This window comes from Podarcis pityusensis (genome assembly GCF_964106645.2).
Source record: "Podarcis pityusensis genome assembly, chromosome: 11".
NCBI lineage: Eukaryota > Metazoa > Chordata > Lepidosauria > Squamata > Lacertidae > Podarcis > Podarcis pityusensis.
The window spans coordinates 33,233,654-33,251,657 of NC_138036.1; the positions used below are offsets into that span (position 1 = coordinate 33,233,654).

The 18,004-nt window shown below is 43.4% G+C and overlaps 1 long non-coding RNA gene across 1 annotated transcript; it reads left to right on the top strand.

The window, feature by feature from the left end:
* Positions 1-2,664: 2,664 nt before the first annotated feature.
* LOC308458572 lies at positions 2,665-13,087 on the top strand. The gene is made up of 3 exons (XR_013977569.1): positions 2,665-2,764; positions 4,086-4,147; positions 13,016-13,087. It is a non-coding gene; the product is annotated as an uncharacterized lncRNA (long non-coding RNA).
* The last annotated feature ends 4,917 nt before the right edge of the window (positions 13,088-18,004 follow it).

An 18,004-nucleotide genomic window follows, 5' to 3' on the forward strand; every position in this document is an offset into this window, starting at 1 on the left:
GAACCGAACTTAGGTTATACTTCTGCTCACTGTGGGAAGCTGCCAATTCAGACAGACTTAAGGAATGTTCCTATAAACTCCCCTTATATGGTGATGAATTAGAGGATTGCACCTGGGAGTTACGACCCTGCCACTACTTCCATCTGCATGTGTCATACCTCCTACCAGTCAAGTGTTCAGCCAGCATATGATGAGTCTGTACACACATGCTAACATTTGCACATAGAGATCCTTCACAGGTATATGTTGGTTTGCATGTGAACATGGTGTAGCCATTATTATTATTATTATTATTATTATTATTATTATTATTATTATTATAAATGTATACCATCCTTCATCCATAGATCTTAGACAGTTCACAACATAAAATTAAAATATAAAAGACACAAAATACATAATAAAAATAAGAACAAAAACCAACCAATAATCCCACACAGTCACTCTCATGTCCACTGGATGTGTGGGGTTGGCAACTGAATGTCCCCAGTCATGCACAGCCCACTCTGCTGTTCCCTGGCAACCATTTGGCCCAATAAAGGTCAGGGCTGCTGCCTCACTCCAGTGCTGCACCAACACAATAACTGAATGGAGTTATTTTAATACTGTACTAGTTGAAACCACCTTGAAACACTCATCAAAGCAAGAGCCATAATTGTGATGAAATGTAGCTTCGCACGCATGTTCTCCATAGGCACAATCTATCTGAACGGACAAGCCGAAAAGCTAGTGGTTCTGTGAACTGGCCTGCTGCCACCTTCACAGTCACCACCCCAGCCTAGGGCAGCTCCTTCTCTCGGTATGAAATATGGGTTGTTACGGGAATTATTTGCTCTCAGCAGAAGCCACTGACTGACAGGAAGCCTCTCAAGCTTCAAGGTTTGCCCTGCAGCATGCAAACATGCTTCAGAGGGAGCTTCTGCTAATGCTTAAGGCTTCTGGTGGCGTTTCCCCCCATGCTGGGAGATGCCAAGAGTGGGAAGAGAAGAGTGAAGCAGCTATCATGAACAGAACAACAGACACATGCAGTTTCAGAGTCTTGACAATGCAGTCACCACACACCCCTCATTTACAATCTGGAAATGGCAGAGCATCTTCTCGGGTGGGCATGTGATGTGCCCTACCTACAGAGACTAGTCCTCTTTTTGAAGGTCTGTCCTGTCCAAGTCCATTGAAAGAAACAAAACCATAAGAACAGAAACCGGAGATGCCTTGAAGTTGTCCAACCATTAGTTCATGGACAGCAGACTGAGCAAGCACACAGTTCCCCTGGTCACAATCTTCCCTGCTAGGGTAAGCTATAAGGTAAAGGGACCCCTGACCATTAGGTCCAGTCATGACCGACTCTGAGGTTGTGGCGCTCATCTCACTTTATTGGCCAAAGGAGCCGGCGTACAGCTTCTGGGTCATGTGGCCAGCATGACTAAGCCACTTCTGGCGAACCAGAGCAGTGCACGGAAACACCGTTTACCTTCCCACTGGAGCAGTACCTATTTATCTACTTGCACTTTGACATGCTTTCGAGCTGCTAGGTTGGCAGGAGCAGGAACCGAGCAACGGGAGCTCACCCCGTCCCGGGGATTCGAACTGCCGACCTTCAGATCGGCAAGTCCTAGGCTCTGTCTTAGGGTCCCTTTTTAGGGTAACCTGTCCCTTTTTAGGGAAAGCTATATTTCTATGTAAATTACCACAGATCTTTGGTTCCCCCCTTTTAAGTGATGCATGGAGCTGGGGCTGATGGGAGTTTGAGAGCACCCACAAGTGAGGAGCTATGGGATCCCCATCCCTGCTATAGAGAAATACAGAAACACAGTTGTGTGTTTCTGCTCTCGCAGGCTCTAAGTATTTGTGTCAATTTTATACATCCTGAGCTTAAACACTACATGGTGAAAGTTAATTAATACTTCCAAGAGGTCTATGAAGATATTAAGCATCTTGGATAATGACCAGGACTGCAATTTTTTTTGAGTCTATAGTTTGCTATCGGCTTCAAAGAAATAGAGGCCGAGCAATCAGGCCTTTGAAATCTAGAAATAATCACAGATAATTGCAGATGCAGAGTAATAAAGGGCAATGATAGTATCTTGCACTGCCTGGAGCTTTCCCTGGTAGTATCTCAAGGAGGTTTCAATACATATCGTTCTGAGATGCATTTTCCAAAAAAGAAAAGTAGAACACTTAAATTGTACAGTCAGTGGGTATGAACGGTAGATTGAAGCATGATAGGTGTTTATAGATGACTGCTTTACCACACTGCTAGATGAGCTAAAATGATGATGATAAAAAAAGATCTGTACCGCATGGCGGGATGAAACCTCTTGAAGCATTCTATTTGTGTGAAACAGCAGCATGCATGCAGAGAGAGCAGTGACTAGCATGCTAAACACTCTCCTCCAGGAGTGCCAACTTGAATAAAACATTGGGAAGCAGCCATGTGAACCCCACCCACATAATTGATCACAAGACATGGCACATGTGCACCATTTGAATGGCAATGACCATAAACATTTGGGGGGGCTGACACCTCAAATATTTTGTGGGGGAGGGTGTGAAGTGACCTCGGCCCCTAGGAGTTGACTCCTATGTTCTCTTCCCATTGTCCTCCCCCCACAATTTAGAATTCTGGAAGATTCTGAGTTCTAATCACACAGGGAGGCCCCCTGAATGAGATGTTTCTCATTAGGGCTGCCATACGCTCAGCAAAATGGCGTCCAGGTGGATTATTGCTTAACCAGCAAAATGTCCAGGAAAACCTGGACATATGGCAAGTTGGGCTATTTTATTTAAAAATTTCTGGGGGGAAAAGTCAAAGACCCCCCCCCCCAAGAAAGCTCAACAAATTTGACATAAAATAAAATAAAATATGGCAACCCTATTTCCCATTCCTCAACTTATGGAGGGCAACAGGGAAATAGGGGTGGGGTTTAGCACAACTCAGCCACCCTCTTTCCACCAGTGTGTTGCCTTTTGATGCTCCAAAACACCTGACTGAGCCCTCGATCGGGTAAGAGGGCCTGTGCGCAGTCCCCGTTTGAAATCCTTGTTGATATATTTTGCCATTTCTCACACTACCATGTTTAGTAGCATTTTCATTCACCCAAACCGCCAATTTGCCCAGATGTTTAAACAGATGTGGGAATTTGACACGCACACCCACCCACCCAGTGATGTTGTATAGTGTAGTCTGGCATCCTTCGATTTAATAAGCATCTGTGTCTCTAAAGCTAATCCCACATAGTAATTTGACTTAAGTAATATTAAATTTATCCATGAGAACTGCAATAGTTTTGCAGAACTCAACTAAAAGACCTACAAAGAAAAATTCCATGCCAGATGCCATTGATTACATCTGTCAAGCGGACAGTCTTGGTTTGTTTGCTAAGGGAGAAGGAATATTGGGCATAATGTGAGATCATCTTCTAAGGCCCTCCTTCGTGTGCCTTCTCCTTGAGAGGTCCGGAGGGTGGCAACACGAGAACGGGCCTTCTCTGCAGTGACTCACTGTCTGTGGAATGCTCTCCCCAGGGAAGTTCACCTGGCACCTTCATTATACACCTTTAGGCACCAGGCAAAAACGTTCTTCTTTAACCAGGCCTTTCCTTTGTTTGATCTGATTGACATCCTATGCCCTTTAAAAACGTGGCTCCTTTTTTGGAGGGGTGTTATTGGGTTGTTTTTATTTTGATTATATATATTGTGATTTTTATATTGATCTTTTCTTTGAACCACCTTGAGACCTCCAGGTATAGGGCGGTATTTAAATTCAATTAATAATGACGATGATGATGATGCTTGAGGAGCTTTATTTCAATGAAATTTGCAGAGGATAACCTTGTGATCAGCTGCATACTTCCAGTGAGACTTCCACCACATGCAATCTTAATTTGCTCAGAGACTTACATTTGCATGTGTACATTTAAAACTGCATATGCAAATTGTTATTATTATTATTATTATTATTATTATTATTATTATTATTAAAATTGGTGTACCACCCTTCATCTGTAGTTCTTAGAGCAGTTCACAACATAAAATTACAAAATAATTGTGTCATGGCCTGTGTCCTGCATCTTTTATTTCCCTAGCAATGTTCCTGATGAAGTGTTTGGAGGAGAGAGGCTTAGAGAAAGAGCTGGGATACTTGTAGGTAGGGACTAGATATATATATTTTTACCATGAACCCCAGCAAATTTGCTAAGCATGTATGCAATTATTGATAGTTTCCCTAACAACTTAATCTTTTTGCCTTCCTAAATGAGCACAGTACACATTTTACACCTCGTTTTCCCATATTGAACCATATGGGTATTTGTACATGTGCATATGCACATACAAAAGTAATTATTTTTAACAGACATTTATAGCCACTTGGGCTGTAATCCAGAGAACAAGATGGAAACTATTTAGTTAATGACTTGGGTATTTTTGGTTTTGGTTTTCAAAATCATCCTCATAGTCTAAACTCTCATGATGGCTTCCCCAACATATTGAGAGTTAAGATGCACAGTTTATTGTTTCAAATTATATGAGAGATGTGATGAATCCCCAAATACAGCACTGGTCACTTTTGAGCCAAGAAATGGTTCCAGGATACATTTTGTGGATGCTCGTGGATTTTCAATGCCCGCAGTCCAGTAGGTTTTTAATTACCAGTTTAAAATTGTGGATGGCAAAGGATGCAGGAAATATATATATTTGTGCACATATGGGACTTTTATTTTTTTATGTGTGTAATTTTGCATTTGGTAAAGAATGAAAATAAAGGACGTAAAGCCTGTTTATAGTGGCTAGCATCCAATCCAAGGGTAGCTTTGAATAAACAATTTTGAACATCAGTTCTCCTTATCATATCACTCATTTTTAAAGCATCTTTCCATTTCCAAAATGGTTTTCATAAAGAATGAGGGCCTGCTTTTCCAAAAAAAGTAAGGGTTTTTTTAATGGCATTGAGCATTTGCAACTAAATCTACAGTTCTTTGGATCCTGAAGTTAATTTTCTTTTTAAATGAGCAACACCCAAAAGTTAATTTAGCAGTGAGAAGGCCTCTGACTATCGGATTCTTTTCTTTTTAAATAGAAAATAAAGTTCAAGTAGCGTCGGGCATGGGCCTACCCATATGTATTTGGAAGGAGGTGATAAATTATATAGTGTTGTGACTTGGGTTGTGTGCGGACTCTACTGGAAGATCACAATGTTGAATTAGCCTGTCACGGTCCAGTTTAATGGGCTATCAAAGTCCTGGCAGGGGACGTCAGGACCGGGGGTGGGAGCAGGAACGGGAGTCCAGAAGCCAGGAGTCAGGAAGCCAAGAATCCGAGGGTCAGAGAGCCGGGAGTCAAGAAGCCAAGGGTTTGAGAGTCAGGAAGCAAGGAGGCACGAAGTCAAGGGTCCGAGGATCAAGAAGCAAGGAGTCACAAGGGCAGGGGTCCAAGGATCAAGAAGCAAGGGGTCAAGAGTCAAAGGTCCGAGGAACAAGGGGTCAAGGAACAAAATGCAGCAAGGCAGGGAACGTGTTGCTTTGGCAAAGAGCTGAAGGGAAATGATGACCTTATATCCCTTCCCTGCTCTTGCCACCAGGTGCTGTGAGTTACCAATTGGCCTCACCTGTGAGGCTGTGCCTTGCCTCTTCAGAACAAACTTAGGAAGGCCCCAGTCCTGGTCACAGGGCTTGGCTCCTGCACGCAAACCTGACATAGCCAGGCAAGGACCATAATGGCCTTAAGTATGGGTCATCAGTATAAGAAAGGATGTGGCTCTATGCCAGAGGGCAAATGGGTGGGCTGGTAGTTAGTAGGACAAAAGCCAGAGTTGGGTGTGTGAGAGAGAGCTGGGCTAATAAGCAAGCAGAAGCCTGAGAATGAGAGCCATGCTTGATTTCTGCTTGATGCCAAGGCTGTGGCTATGGGAGAAGAAGGCCGTCCGGGGTGTCAATGCTGTGAAGCCCTTCATCATAGGCCCAGATTGTAAATATTGTGGGATATAATATCACTGAAGCAGTCAAATACAACATTTCCTGTTTGCCCAGAGTGGACACACAGGAGAATGTTGCTCCAGCCAGGAGAACTTCCTGTCACACCTGGTCTGGAACATCCTCCCCCTGCATGTGACCAGGTAGATAGGCATGACCCTAGCAGAGCCTATAAAGGGGCTAGTCATGCAGCCATCTTCCTCTTGACTCTCTTGATCCCATCTCTTCTTGATGCCTTTTGCTGTCTGCTCTCAGCCAGCATCACATGTGCTCATCCCTCACAGAGGTTGAATCCACACTTTTCTCTGTAACTACAAGCTAAAGCTGCATTCAGGACCATACTTCGAACTGAATGTAGGTAAACCTTATCATTACTTTTAAAAGAAGACTGTTGTGTCATTATTGTTTTTAAAAGGGGATTTACCAGGAACAATCCAATCTCGACAAGCCAAACTGGCTTGGTTAACTCGAATGGTTCTAATGAATCCAGCAACTAGCTTCCAGCAACGTGCAAGGGAATGTGCTCTGTTACTAGCTCACTAGCTTGAGTGAGGAAGGATAATATTTAATCAATATATCGTCTCCTACTATCCTCAACATTCCCACAAATATATGTAAATAAACCATATATCCTAAGGACACCACAGTCTCTGCTGTGCCTCATTCCAAGGATCCAAACCCTGGGTAAGTATTGAAACCTATGGAATCTTGCACTGCTCAGAGACTGGGATGGTGTGCAACAATATGTAGGCTCCATTCATATTTCATGCAGCCTGTATATATTTGGTACTTGGACATACTACTAAAAATAGAATGAGAACCAGACCTAAGCCTTTCTTAAAACAGCTGTTTTAATATTTGGAAAGAAGAAGAAGAAGAAGAGTTTGGATTTGATATCCCGCCTTTCACTCCCTTTAAGGAGTCTCAAAGCGGCTAACATTCTCCTTTCCCTTCCTCCCCCACAACAAACACTCTGTGAGGTGAGTGGGGCTGAGAGATTTCAAAGAAGTATGACTGGCCCAAGGTCACCCAGCAGCTGCATGTGGAGGAGCGGAGACGCGAACCCGGTTCCCCAGATTACGAGACTACCACTCTTAACCACTACACCACACTGAACTTGTTCAAATTCAGATCTCTGCACAATATGCATTCCTGACACTATCTTAGAGACATTCCCCATTTCTAATGCAGATAGTAAGAAAAAAGAAAAGGGTGTGTTAGGGATGTTTAGAAGATGAGTAGGAGATCCAGATGTTGGGTTCAAGCCAACTTTGTCTGCATTTAGCCTTACTTCCCTGCGTATATCGCTTTTCATTCTCCATTGCTGAACTGTAGCTGTCTTCCTAGCTGCTGATTTTATTGAGATCATTTTGAATCCTGGTTTGTCAAATTTATTAGCTATCCCCAGGCCATTCCACAGAATGAGGTCGTAATGTACATGATGGCTCCAGAATCTTCAGTTGCTAGCTTCTGCATTCTCTCTCTCTCTCCCCCCACCCCCCTTAAATCTCTTTGCAAGCTATAAAGGAGGTAAGAACAGGCAAAAGGAGTGGGGAAATGAAAAGGGAAGACTTTACAGCTACCACAGGCATCATGTGATATGTACCCTCCAGTTGTTGATGGACTCCATCTCACATCAGGCTCAGTCAACAAGGCCAATGGCCAGGGATGGTTGGAGTTGTAATCCAACAACATCTGGGAGGAACCAGCATCCCTGCTATCCCTGACCACCAAAAGGAGGGCATGGAAGGAAAGGTAAGGAGTATTTGATCCAGGAAAGAAGTAGCCTCCATACTGTGCAAATCTAATAGTGTCAAAGAACTTTCACAAAGAAAATGCTTGCAGTTTTTGGGTAGAGAATTCTACTCCTGCCAAGCCCCAGAATATAAACTAATCAATAATGCACAGTCATTCTAATACAGGAACTATACAAAGAGAACCTTTTTGGGAAATTACTTTATAAATGAGCAGGAGTATTGATTGCATGTCTGCACTGCATCATGGAGACAGCCCCGAAGTTGCAGACACAGTTAATATTTAATATCCACCTATCCAAGGGATCTCATTTTGACCCACAATGTTAAAAAGCAAAGCTGGAGAAGTATTCACTGGTGACCTTCTGCATTTGCAAACATGACAGGAAAGAGATCAGTGTATGGAATTTTGATTTTGAAACAGTCAGTTCAGACTTGGAAGGCCTCCTGTTTGTTATTACATCCCATGGGACCACAGTGCATCCATCATACTAGCCAGCTTGGAAGATTCATGGCTAACTCAAGCATGTCCAGAATGATTAGGAATCTGGAGTCTGCCCCAAAGCCAATATTCACCTTTAGAAAGTATTGCAATTATCAGTAATTTATTGATAGGAAGTATCTAATAAGAAATTTTCCTTCACAATCCCACAATAAATTCTGTTTTGAAGTGGAGGAGCTGATAATGGGAACAAATTCTCCAAGAATGCGTAGCATGTTAAATAGCTGAATTAGAGAACACTCTTGTGCAGTACCACTGAATTCAATGTGACTCACTCACAGTTAAGTGTGTACGGGGCGGTGGGGGTGGAATAGCCACAGCCCAAAAGTGGCTCATCAAACCACTTCAAGTGGCCGGCCAACCCTTTACAAAACTGAGCACTTCATCTTTCATGGTGCTACAGCTAAAAAGACTTAGCACTTAGAAAACTCCTTTGTGTTAAAACCTCCTAAAATGGCACTTCAGAAGAGGGGAAAGAGGCACGTTTACAAGGCAAGTATCATAGGTGCCTGCTCTAGGGGGCCCTTGGTGCCAGGGCACTCACAAAATTTAATATGGGAACCCCGAGGCGACCTCCCAGATGACGTCCAAGGCCCCTGTGAACCTTGGAACACAACTTCCGGTTTCTATTGGAAGTCGCGTCAGAGGTGTCACGAGGCCTCGGATGTGACCTCCGAGACCCCGCGAGGCCTCAGAAAGTGCTGCTGTGCCACCGCCTCAATGTGATGTCACAACATCATGATGTCACATTACGTCACGGGCGCCATTGGGCACCCAGAACCAGGGGCCCAAGTTAGCACCTCTGGCAAGTAGAGGGCTGCCCTCTCCATCTCAGGGCTGGGCTAGGAAGAAATATTCTCCTCCTCCTGGCCCAGTGCTGCAATGAAAACTATCCACGTGGCATGAGTGTGGATGTTGTCAGTCTGGTAGTTTCATCTAAGTTTATGTGAACTCACCTGAATTTCTCCTCCATCCCTAGTCATGATATGACTCTGGTGCAACAGTGCAAAGCTGAGCAGAGGCATTTTGCTGCCTTAAGCAAAGGACAAGGTGGTGGTGCCCCACTCCATTTACAGACAGAAGCTGACTGAACTAGCAGCTGAACATTGCTGCAACATTGGTGATAGGTCAGTATCCTCCACTGCACCTGAGGGCAGCAGGCTTAGCAGATTAGTTAAGGAGATGCAAGGGCGGGTGATGTCCTCCAGCATTTTGCCACCACTCTCTCAGCATCTGTTGCCTGAGGCAGCTGTCTCTCTTTATCTAATGGGAGGCTCAGACTTGCAACAGGGGTGCAATGCTGGCATAAGTCCTCTCTGCCAGCATACTAGCCCCTCATTATATGGTTCGACACTGAAGGTACTAGGCTTTCTCATAGCAGAAGAGAAATTCACATTGATTGTACATGATCTTTAGTTTAATTTGTCCCCTATCAGTTTTAGCTGATTATACATCGGAACTTAAATCATGCATCTTGCGATTGGAATTAAAGAAATCAATTGATAATTTATTTTTTAGTAGGTGTTAGATGCTTAAGGGCATTTTTTTCTCCCTTAATTGGGCTATTTAAACACTGCCCCAGATTTTCTGGCAGAGAAGTTTTATGCTATAAAAAATCAATCCTTTAATTACTGGGAGGGGGGTTGCTTGTGTGTGGGTTTTTTCTTTTTCTTTTTTTATTATTATTACTTTTCCAACACTCTGAATCTAAAGATGTATGTTGCAATTATATGCCAATTATTCCTTTCATCTCTACTGGCTGAAACACTGCCAGTTTTTAACCTTTTAAAGTGTTTTATCACACTGCAAGTCAAAAAGTGCAACTTAAACTACGGTATATGGAGAAACTCACACTTGGTGATTAGCAAGTTCTGCAGCTTGTACCTGCTAAAATGCATTAGGATCCAGCCTATATTTCCATTCAGGATTAGACCACAGCCAAGTAGACATAAGGCTCATCTACTTGGCATCAATCAGAATAAGGAAGGCCTCAGATAATGGCTTAGAACCTAATTTAGGTGGGAGTATCCTGTCAGTGGAATTCTGCTAATGAGGTTATCCCACCAGCAGAAACAGGGTGACACTTTTGTATGACTCTCTCTTTCCCTTTGTAGCCCCATCACCAGTTGGAGGGCATGAACTCTCTCACATACACATTCAATGAACAAAGAAAAGGGAGTAGGGGCCAGGAGACATGGTATGAGAGCCAGTAGTCAGAATCAAAGGACAAATCAGGAAGTGCAGGCAAGGAACAAACCAGAAGTCAGGTCTGTTGGCCAAGTCTAGGCCAAAAGACAAACAAGGATCAAGGATCAGGGCCAAAGTCTCATCAAAATGGGAGCACACAGGGTCAACGATACAGGAAATCAGGGCCAAAGGCTAATCCTGTCCTGAGCACAATGGGTCATATTTCTGAGGAGGATTGCATCCTTAGCACCTACAGGCTGCTTCTGGCAAGTAGCAACTAATATGCATGCAAAATCCACTAACAACACAAAGGAAAGCAATGGCCCTTCTGTTAAAACAGCAATAGTGAATATGTAAATAGCCAAGTGATTTGCCCTTATATTTACAAATAATGTGTGCATATTTTTTTAACTTTCATGGCACAGAACTAAGGTGAGAAGCATCCATAGCAAAAGCCCATTCCGTGATAGGGGTCAAATGGGAGGACAAAAAGAAATCTGCTTGAGAGTCCATTTTCAATGGAGTCCTCTGACATCCTGAGTGCAGATATGGTCCCCATGTAGATGTGATGCCATGGAAGCAAGCAGCATACTTGCTTGATTAAGCTGTATATGGCTCTGTAAGCTCTGGTTTCTTTTGCAGTTGCGTCCTTACTTGTTCCATACCTCATGCAGCATACAATGTCAGGTGTGGGGCAGGAGGTGTTGTCTGGGCAAAGTGGGATCCATGTTGAGCCTCCTCAGGTCCATAGGCCAGAGGTTTCCCACCTCTGTTGTAAAGTATCCTGTGGTGATAACTGAGGGTCAGAAAAGGGTACAAATCTGCAAGGCGCATTTCTTTGCTCATTGGGTGTGGTTGTGAGCAGCCATATGCAGTTCTTCTGCAGATTTATCAAATATGTAACATTAGGAGTTGTGCTGGATTCATAATAATGCGCAGCCCAGTATTACATGGCTCATGTGCATTTCAGGCATTTCTGAAGGGCAATTCTTAAAGCCCACACAAAGTTCTCTTTTTCCTTTCCCCTTGTTGCTCCGTCACCTTTCTGTATTTTTACAGGTGCATTGGGCTTTTGCATTGATATATTAAGCCCCCAAGTATCAATACACACAGACATTAGCAGCACCCAACCGCAGCCACACCTGCACCAATCTACAATGCTCTCCATTGAAGGCGTTTTACAACTCTTTTAAACAGCCAGCATTGAACATGGAGAATGCTATAAATGCGGATTATTAAAATGTTGCTGTTGGATGGTTGTTTTACAGCTACACTTGGCAGTGGCTTGGGAAAGGAGTCCTAACTAGTTTATTGCTGTGGTTTTCCACGTCTTAAAAGCCACATTATTAATGGGTTGTGAGAAAAAAACAACAACCCAACAACAACTACTAGAAGATGTGCATTGTGCTTTTCGTTTTAATTTTACTGTTTGCACGCAATTTTGGATGTAATTTGTGATGTCTCAGCGGCTTTTTGCATAGCCAAGTATGTTGTGAATTGCACTGCATGCTGTTTTCCTTTGCAGATTTTGCGATATGAAAACTACCCCACCCTCGCCTCAGTTCTTTGGCACTCGTCTTCGTAGTGAACATGTGCCAGCCCTTAGCGAGCCAGCTCCACAGATGAATCTTCTGCTGCTAACACCTCTAGCCATTCTTTTATGTCAATACATACCTAGAAGGCTGCACATTCTGGGCATGATCCAGAGAAATGTTGGCACAGTGAACACCCATTACATTTGGATCTGAAGGACACCTCAGTGATGCTCCCGCTTCATCTATTGTTGTTAATTTGCTGAAAAGTCCACAGAGAAGTTAATGCCACTAAAAAGAGCTCCACTGGATCAGAGCAAAGGCCTGTCTGGTCCAGCATCCTTTTTCTCACTGCGATCAAGCAGATGTCCCTGGAAAGCCCCCAAGCAAGACATGAGCACAACAGCCCTCTCCCAGTGACTGGTGTTCCAAGGCATGTGGCATGTTATCCTGGAGGTAGTATATAGTTGCCATAACTATGAGAGTCTTATCCTCCATGAATTTGCCTTTCACAGAACATCTATGTAATTCCACCTCTATTTTTTAAAAAAAACACCAAGCCTTTCAAAATCCACTTTGAGTTCGTGGTTTGTTGCTTACTGTGCAACATGTCTGGTCGAAAACAAGCCCTACTTAGTTCCAGGGGTGCCAACTTGAACAAAACAATTGGGGAGGGCAGGTAAACCCCACTCCACATAATCCATCATATGACATGGTGCAAGCATACAATCTGAATGGCAATGCCCATCAACTTTGTGGGGGCCTGGCCCCCTCAATTATTTTATGAGGGGCAAAGACCCTTCGGCCCCTAGGAGTTGACTCCTATGCTTAGTTTAATGTTCCCAGTTAAGTAGATGTAGGATAGGGTTGCCATATTTCAAAAAGTAAAAACCAGGACACCCCCAAAATTGTTGAGCTTTTCTGGTGAAACCAGACATATGGCAGTTGTAGTATAGGCTATCATAGGGTGAGAGGAGATTCAGTGGAGGTTGTTCCAACACATCCAAGACCTGGCAGCTCACAGTGGACAGGGAGGGAAGTAACACTGATTTCTCTTCTCTCTCTTTTTAGCCATTTCTGGTTCCTCCTTCCCAACACCAACACCCTCCCATGGCCCATAATGGGAGTGAAATTAACAGGGACATGCCCTGCTGTCAGTGAAATCCGTGAATCCTGGGATATGAATAAAATTTGTAGGATTATGCCTGGTTGTGACAGCCCTCTAACAGAACAGCTACTCTATTCTTAATGGTGGAAGCGTTTCACAGTGTTAACCTATTGCATGCCATTTTGCACTATTATGCTACTTTAGAATGCTAAAGTAGGGAGTCAAGAGATAAAAGGAACAACTGGCAAGTTTGGCCTTGGAGTTCAAAATGAAGCAGGGCAAAGGGTAATAGAGTTCTGTCAAGAGAACAAGCTGGTCATCACAAACACTCTTTTCCAACAAAACAAGAGATGACTCTACACATGGACATCACCAAATGGGCAGCATCAAAATCAGATTGATTATATTCTCTGCAGCGAAAGATGGAGAAGCTCTATACAGTCAGCAAAAACAAGACCTGGAGCTGACTGTGGCTCAGATCATCAGCTTCTTATAGCAAAATTCCAGGTTAAACTGAAGAAAGTAGGAAAAACCACTGGGCCGGTAAGACACAATCTAAATCCAATCCCTTATGAATACACAGTGGAAGTGAGGGACAGGTTTAAGGATTTAGATTTGGTGGACAGAGTGCCTGAAGAACTATGGATGGAGTCTTGTAACATTATACAGGAGGCAGCAAGGAAAACCGTCCCAATGAAAAGAAATGCAAGAAGGCAAAGTGGCTGTCCAATGAGGCCTTACAAATAGCGGGGGAGAGAAGGCAAGCAAAATGCGAAGGAGATAGTGAAAGATACAGGAAATTGAATGCAGATTTCCAAAAAATAGCAAGGAGAGACAAGAGGGCCTTCTTAAACAAGCAATGCAAAGAAATAGAAGAAAACAACAGAATGGGAAAACCTAGAGATCTATTCAAGAAATGGAGGCAGTGAGAAATTTTACTTTCTTGGGTTCCATGATCACTGCAGATGGTGACAGCAGTCACAAAATTAAAAGATGCCTGCTTCTTGGGAGAAAAGCAATGACAAACCTAGACAGCATCTTAAAAAGCCAAGACATCACCTTGCAGACAAAGGTCCATATAGTTAAAGCTATGGTTTTCACAGTAGTGATGTATGGAAGTGAGAGCTGGACCATAAAGAAGGCTGATTGCCGAAGAATTGATGCTTTTGAATTATGGTGCAATAGAAAATGGCTTACTCAAGAACTGTCCTTCCCTGAAGGAGTGTCTCCATCTCCATCAAACAGGCCAAAAACTTAGGTCCAGCTCCAAGGGTCTTTTGGTAGTTCCCCCACTGCAAGAAGTGAAGTTGCAGGGAACTAGGCAGAGGGCTTTCTAGGTAGTGAAGCAGATAAATAAGTATACAACATTCCAAAGATATCCGAAGGCAGCCCTGTATCAGGAAGTTTTTAATGTTTGATGTTTTGCTGTGTTTTTATTATGTTGGAAGCTGCCCAGAGTAGCTGCCTCATCAGTGGCAGAGCTTCATGCTCTGGCACCGGGGGGCGGAGAACGGGCGGCGATGGGGCTGGCGTGTGTCCCGGGGGCGTGGTGCCCGTCCTGGGGCAGCCCCGATGGCACCCTACCGGGATTGCGCTGCCAGGGGCGGTGCGCTCCCCTTGCACTCCTCTTCCTCCGCCAGTGTGCCTCATTAAGTTCCCTCCAGTCTTTTGTAATTTAGTTTGTAAACTCCTTGTGCTAGGGACCAGACATATTTTTGCTTTCGCTGATGTTACTTTGTGAAGCTCCATAATCAAAGAGAGAAAATGTTACGTTGTGATACTGAGACATGGCGGCATAATCACCAGGCAGGGTCAATGTTTTAAAATCAATTCAGTCTGATTTTAACATGCAAAGAGTGGTTGCAGAAACTGAGCCTTGCCTTAAGAGTGGCCTGGAACAGGCCTGAGGTTACAGCTTCCCTAAAACCTAATGTGAAACGTATAACACAGCAGTCTGATTAGAAGTTGTGCTTACAGGGTAGTCGTGGACTTTGGGGATATATGGCGTCTAAGGTCAGCTCCAAATAAGAACAAAAGCTGAAGGTGGCTTAAATCCCAACACCACACGCAAGGCATTCTGAAGCCATCTCTTATTGCAGCCTGGCCAGTGCCTGCAAGTCAGTTGCCCAGAAGAGGCCAGCCTTGATTCCTTGTCAAATATCGCCACCAGGTGGCTTAATAATAGAAGAGGTCTTACTGGTGAAAAGAAATAAGAAAGCCTTTTGGCACTTGTAAAAACCATTAAAAACAGTTCTCCACAAAGCTATTAAGCAAATATGTGGTTTGGAATAGAGGATTAGCCTACATCAAAGCCATTTTATCTAGCTCTTCAAAAGCTTAAATCAACACAATTAACTTTTCCTCCTTGATAGGTATATTCAATTATCCAGTCATGTGATGTATTATTTCTCTCTCTCTCTCTCTCTCTCTCTCTCTCTCTCTCAAATCAAGAGAACAAAAGAGGAAAATTACCTCCAAAAATAACAGATACTTCAGGTTATGATGTGGACACTAAATTATTTTTTTATTTGTTGCCTTTACATGCCAACTTTTTCTCCAAAGAGCAGAAGGTGACATACATGGTTCTCCCCCATCTCATTTAATCCCCACAACAACCCTCTGAGGTAGGCTAGGCTGAGAGACAGTGACTGGCTCAAGGTCACCCAGTGAGCTTCATGGGCAAGGAGTATTTGAACCCTGGTCTCCCAGGTCCTAGTCTGACACTCAAACCACTACACCACACTGAGGGTGTTATGCATTTTGATAATAAGTTAGCATCCCTATCGTGACCTGCTATGGGGAAGAATGGTATGAAACTAAACTTAAATTTAAACCACATTCACCTCTCATTTCTGAGATACAGTTCATTTTGGTCATTCTTTGCCAGAGAACGGAAATTGAGGCAGAAGACTTTAGCTCTCTGAAGGTGTTATGAACTCAGCGTTTCTGACAGAGTGAGGATGTGTTTAACCACATCCACCTCACATTTCTGAGACACATAACATCCTGGTTATTCTCTTCCTCTGCTTTCCTCAGAGAACAGAAACTGAGGCACGACAAGAATGCCACAGCCACCAGTGAGCCAGACAGTTTTTGAAACACCAACAGTGTGTGTGTATGTGTAAGTATGCATATAATACCAGAATATCTGGTGAAGCAGCAAACTAGTAGAAATAGAAATAGTGTTCCTGTGCTTACCAGAAACTGACAGGAAATGGCAACAGAGTCAAGGGGTGTCTCAGTCAGCACCATGCAAGCACATGGTTGCTGACTGGCATGACTCAAATTGGTTATCTTTGTTGTTGTATATATTTCAACAATCCCAAAGTTACAACTGATGTTGTGAAGGTGTGGTGATCTGTCATGGAACAACCCCTTTGAAGAAGAGTGCCCTCTCTGTGGAACACCCTCCCAGATGTCAAGGAGATAAAGGATTACACAACTTTTAGAAGACATCTGAAGGTGGCCCTGTACAGTGGTACCTCGGGTTACATATGCTTCAGGTTACATACGCTTCAGGTTACAGACTCTGCTAACACAGAAATTGTACCTCAGGTTAAGAACTTTGCTTCAGGATGAGAACAGTAATCATGCTCTGGTGGCACGGCAGCAGCAGGAGGCCCCATTAGCTAAAGTGGTGCTTCAGGTTAAGAACAGTTTCAGGTTAAGAACGGACCTCCGGAACGAATTAAGTACTTAACCTGAGGTACCACTGTATCAGGAAGCTTTTAATGTTTGACATTTTATTGTGTTTTTATATGTGTTGGAAGTGCCCAGAGTGGCTGGGGAAACCCAGCCAGATGGGCAGGGTCTAAATAATAAAATTGTTGTTGTTCTTACCCAGACTGTGTTGCTTATTGTGAAGGGGGGCCCATGACAGTTCAAGCTTCAGGGCCCAAAAAATGTAGGTCCACCACTGGTAAGGGGAAGCCTGGATAAAATAGATAAAAAGCATAGGCTGGCATTTTAATTATGACAATGTCACATAGACACTGGGGAATGGGGCTTAACTTTTGTGCATGAGAAGCCCTGAATCCAGGATAAACTCCCATCTGGAAATATCATACACACTTCATGGATGTATTTTCACACACACACACACACACACAGACATTTTCCTACTTTCCTACTGTCTCACCCAGCTGGAGACCACTGAAACTTGGCCCACAACACTGGCTCAGCAAATAAGTGCTTTAGCTAGGGAATTTAGAAATCCTTTGGGGTATTTCTATGTGAGCTAAATCTTCAGTTAGGGTAGGAAGTAAAAGCCTAGGATTCTTATTCATATTATTCTGATTGTTTTGTCAGTGCAGTCATCATGCTATTCTCATGTTCCACTCTTCATCTGTGTTATGTTCTAAGTTGCCATATTTCAAAATGGGAAAACTTTGCAGAGAGGTTTGGCATGTCTCCTAAAGTCTGGGCACTCGTAATGAATTCAGCATGTGGTTAATTTACAGTACAATGGTATACATGTCTACTTCGAAGTAAGTTTCTTTGCATTTAATGGGGCTTACTCCCAACTACAGGAGTAAGCCCCATGGGTAGAGAAAGGTTCCATGTTCACGCCAACCTGGGATTAAGCTTAGATGAACACCAGTGGAATGTATGCATCTGAATATACAACAGATTAAGACTGGTTGAAGTATTGACGCTGTACTGTAGGGACAGAAGAAGCATGTTCATTGCAATAGGAAGATGCATCACTCTGGCTAAAGGTAGCAAAAACTGATGTCCATCCTACAAGTGTTAAATTTCCTTTGGCAGCCATTTCATACCTCTTTCTGTATCTTCACAAGCTATGTGTGGCAGGTTGGACTGGTGGCTGGCTGCCCCAAGGCAGGAAGTGAGAAAAGTCAACAATGAGTTAAATCAGTTTAAAATGTGAAACTGCACCTTTTCAGAGCGTAGTTGCCAAACTGGTTTTTTGTTTTGTTCGCTGTAAAAAACAA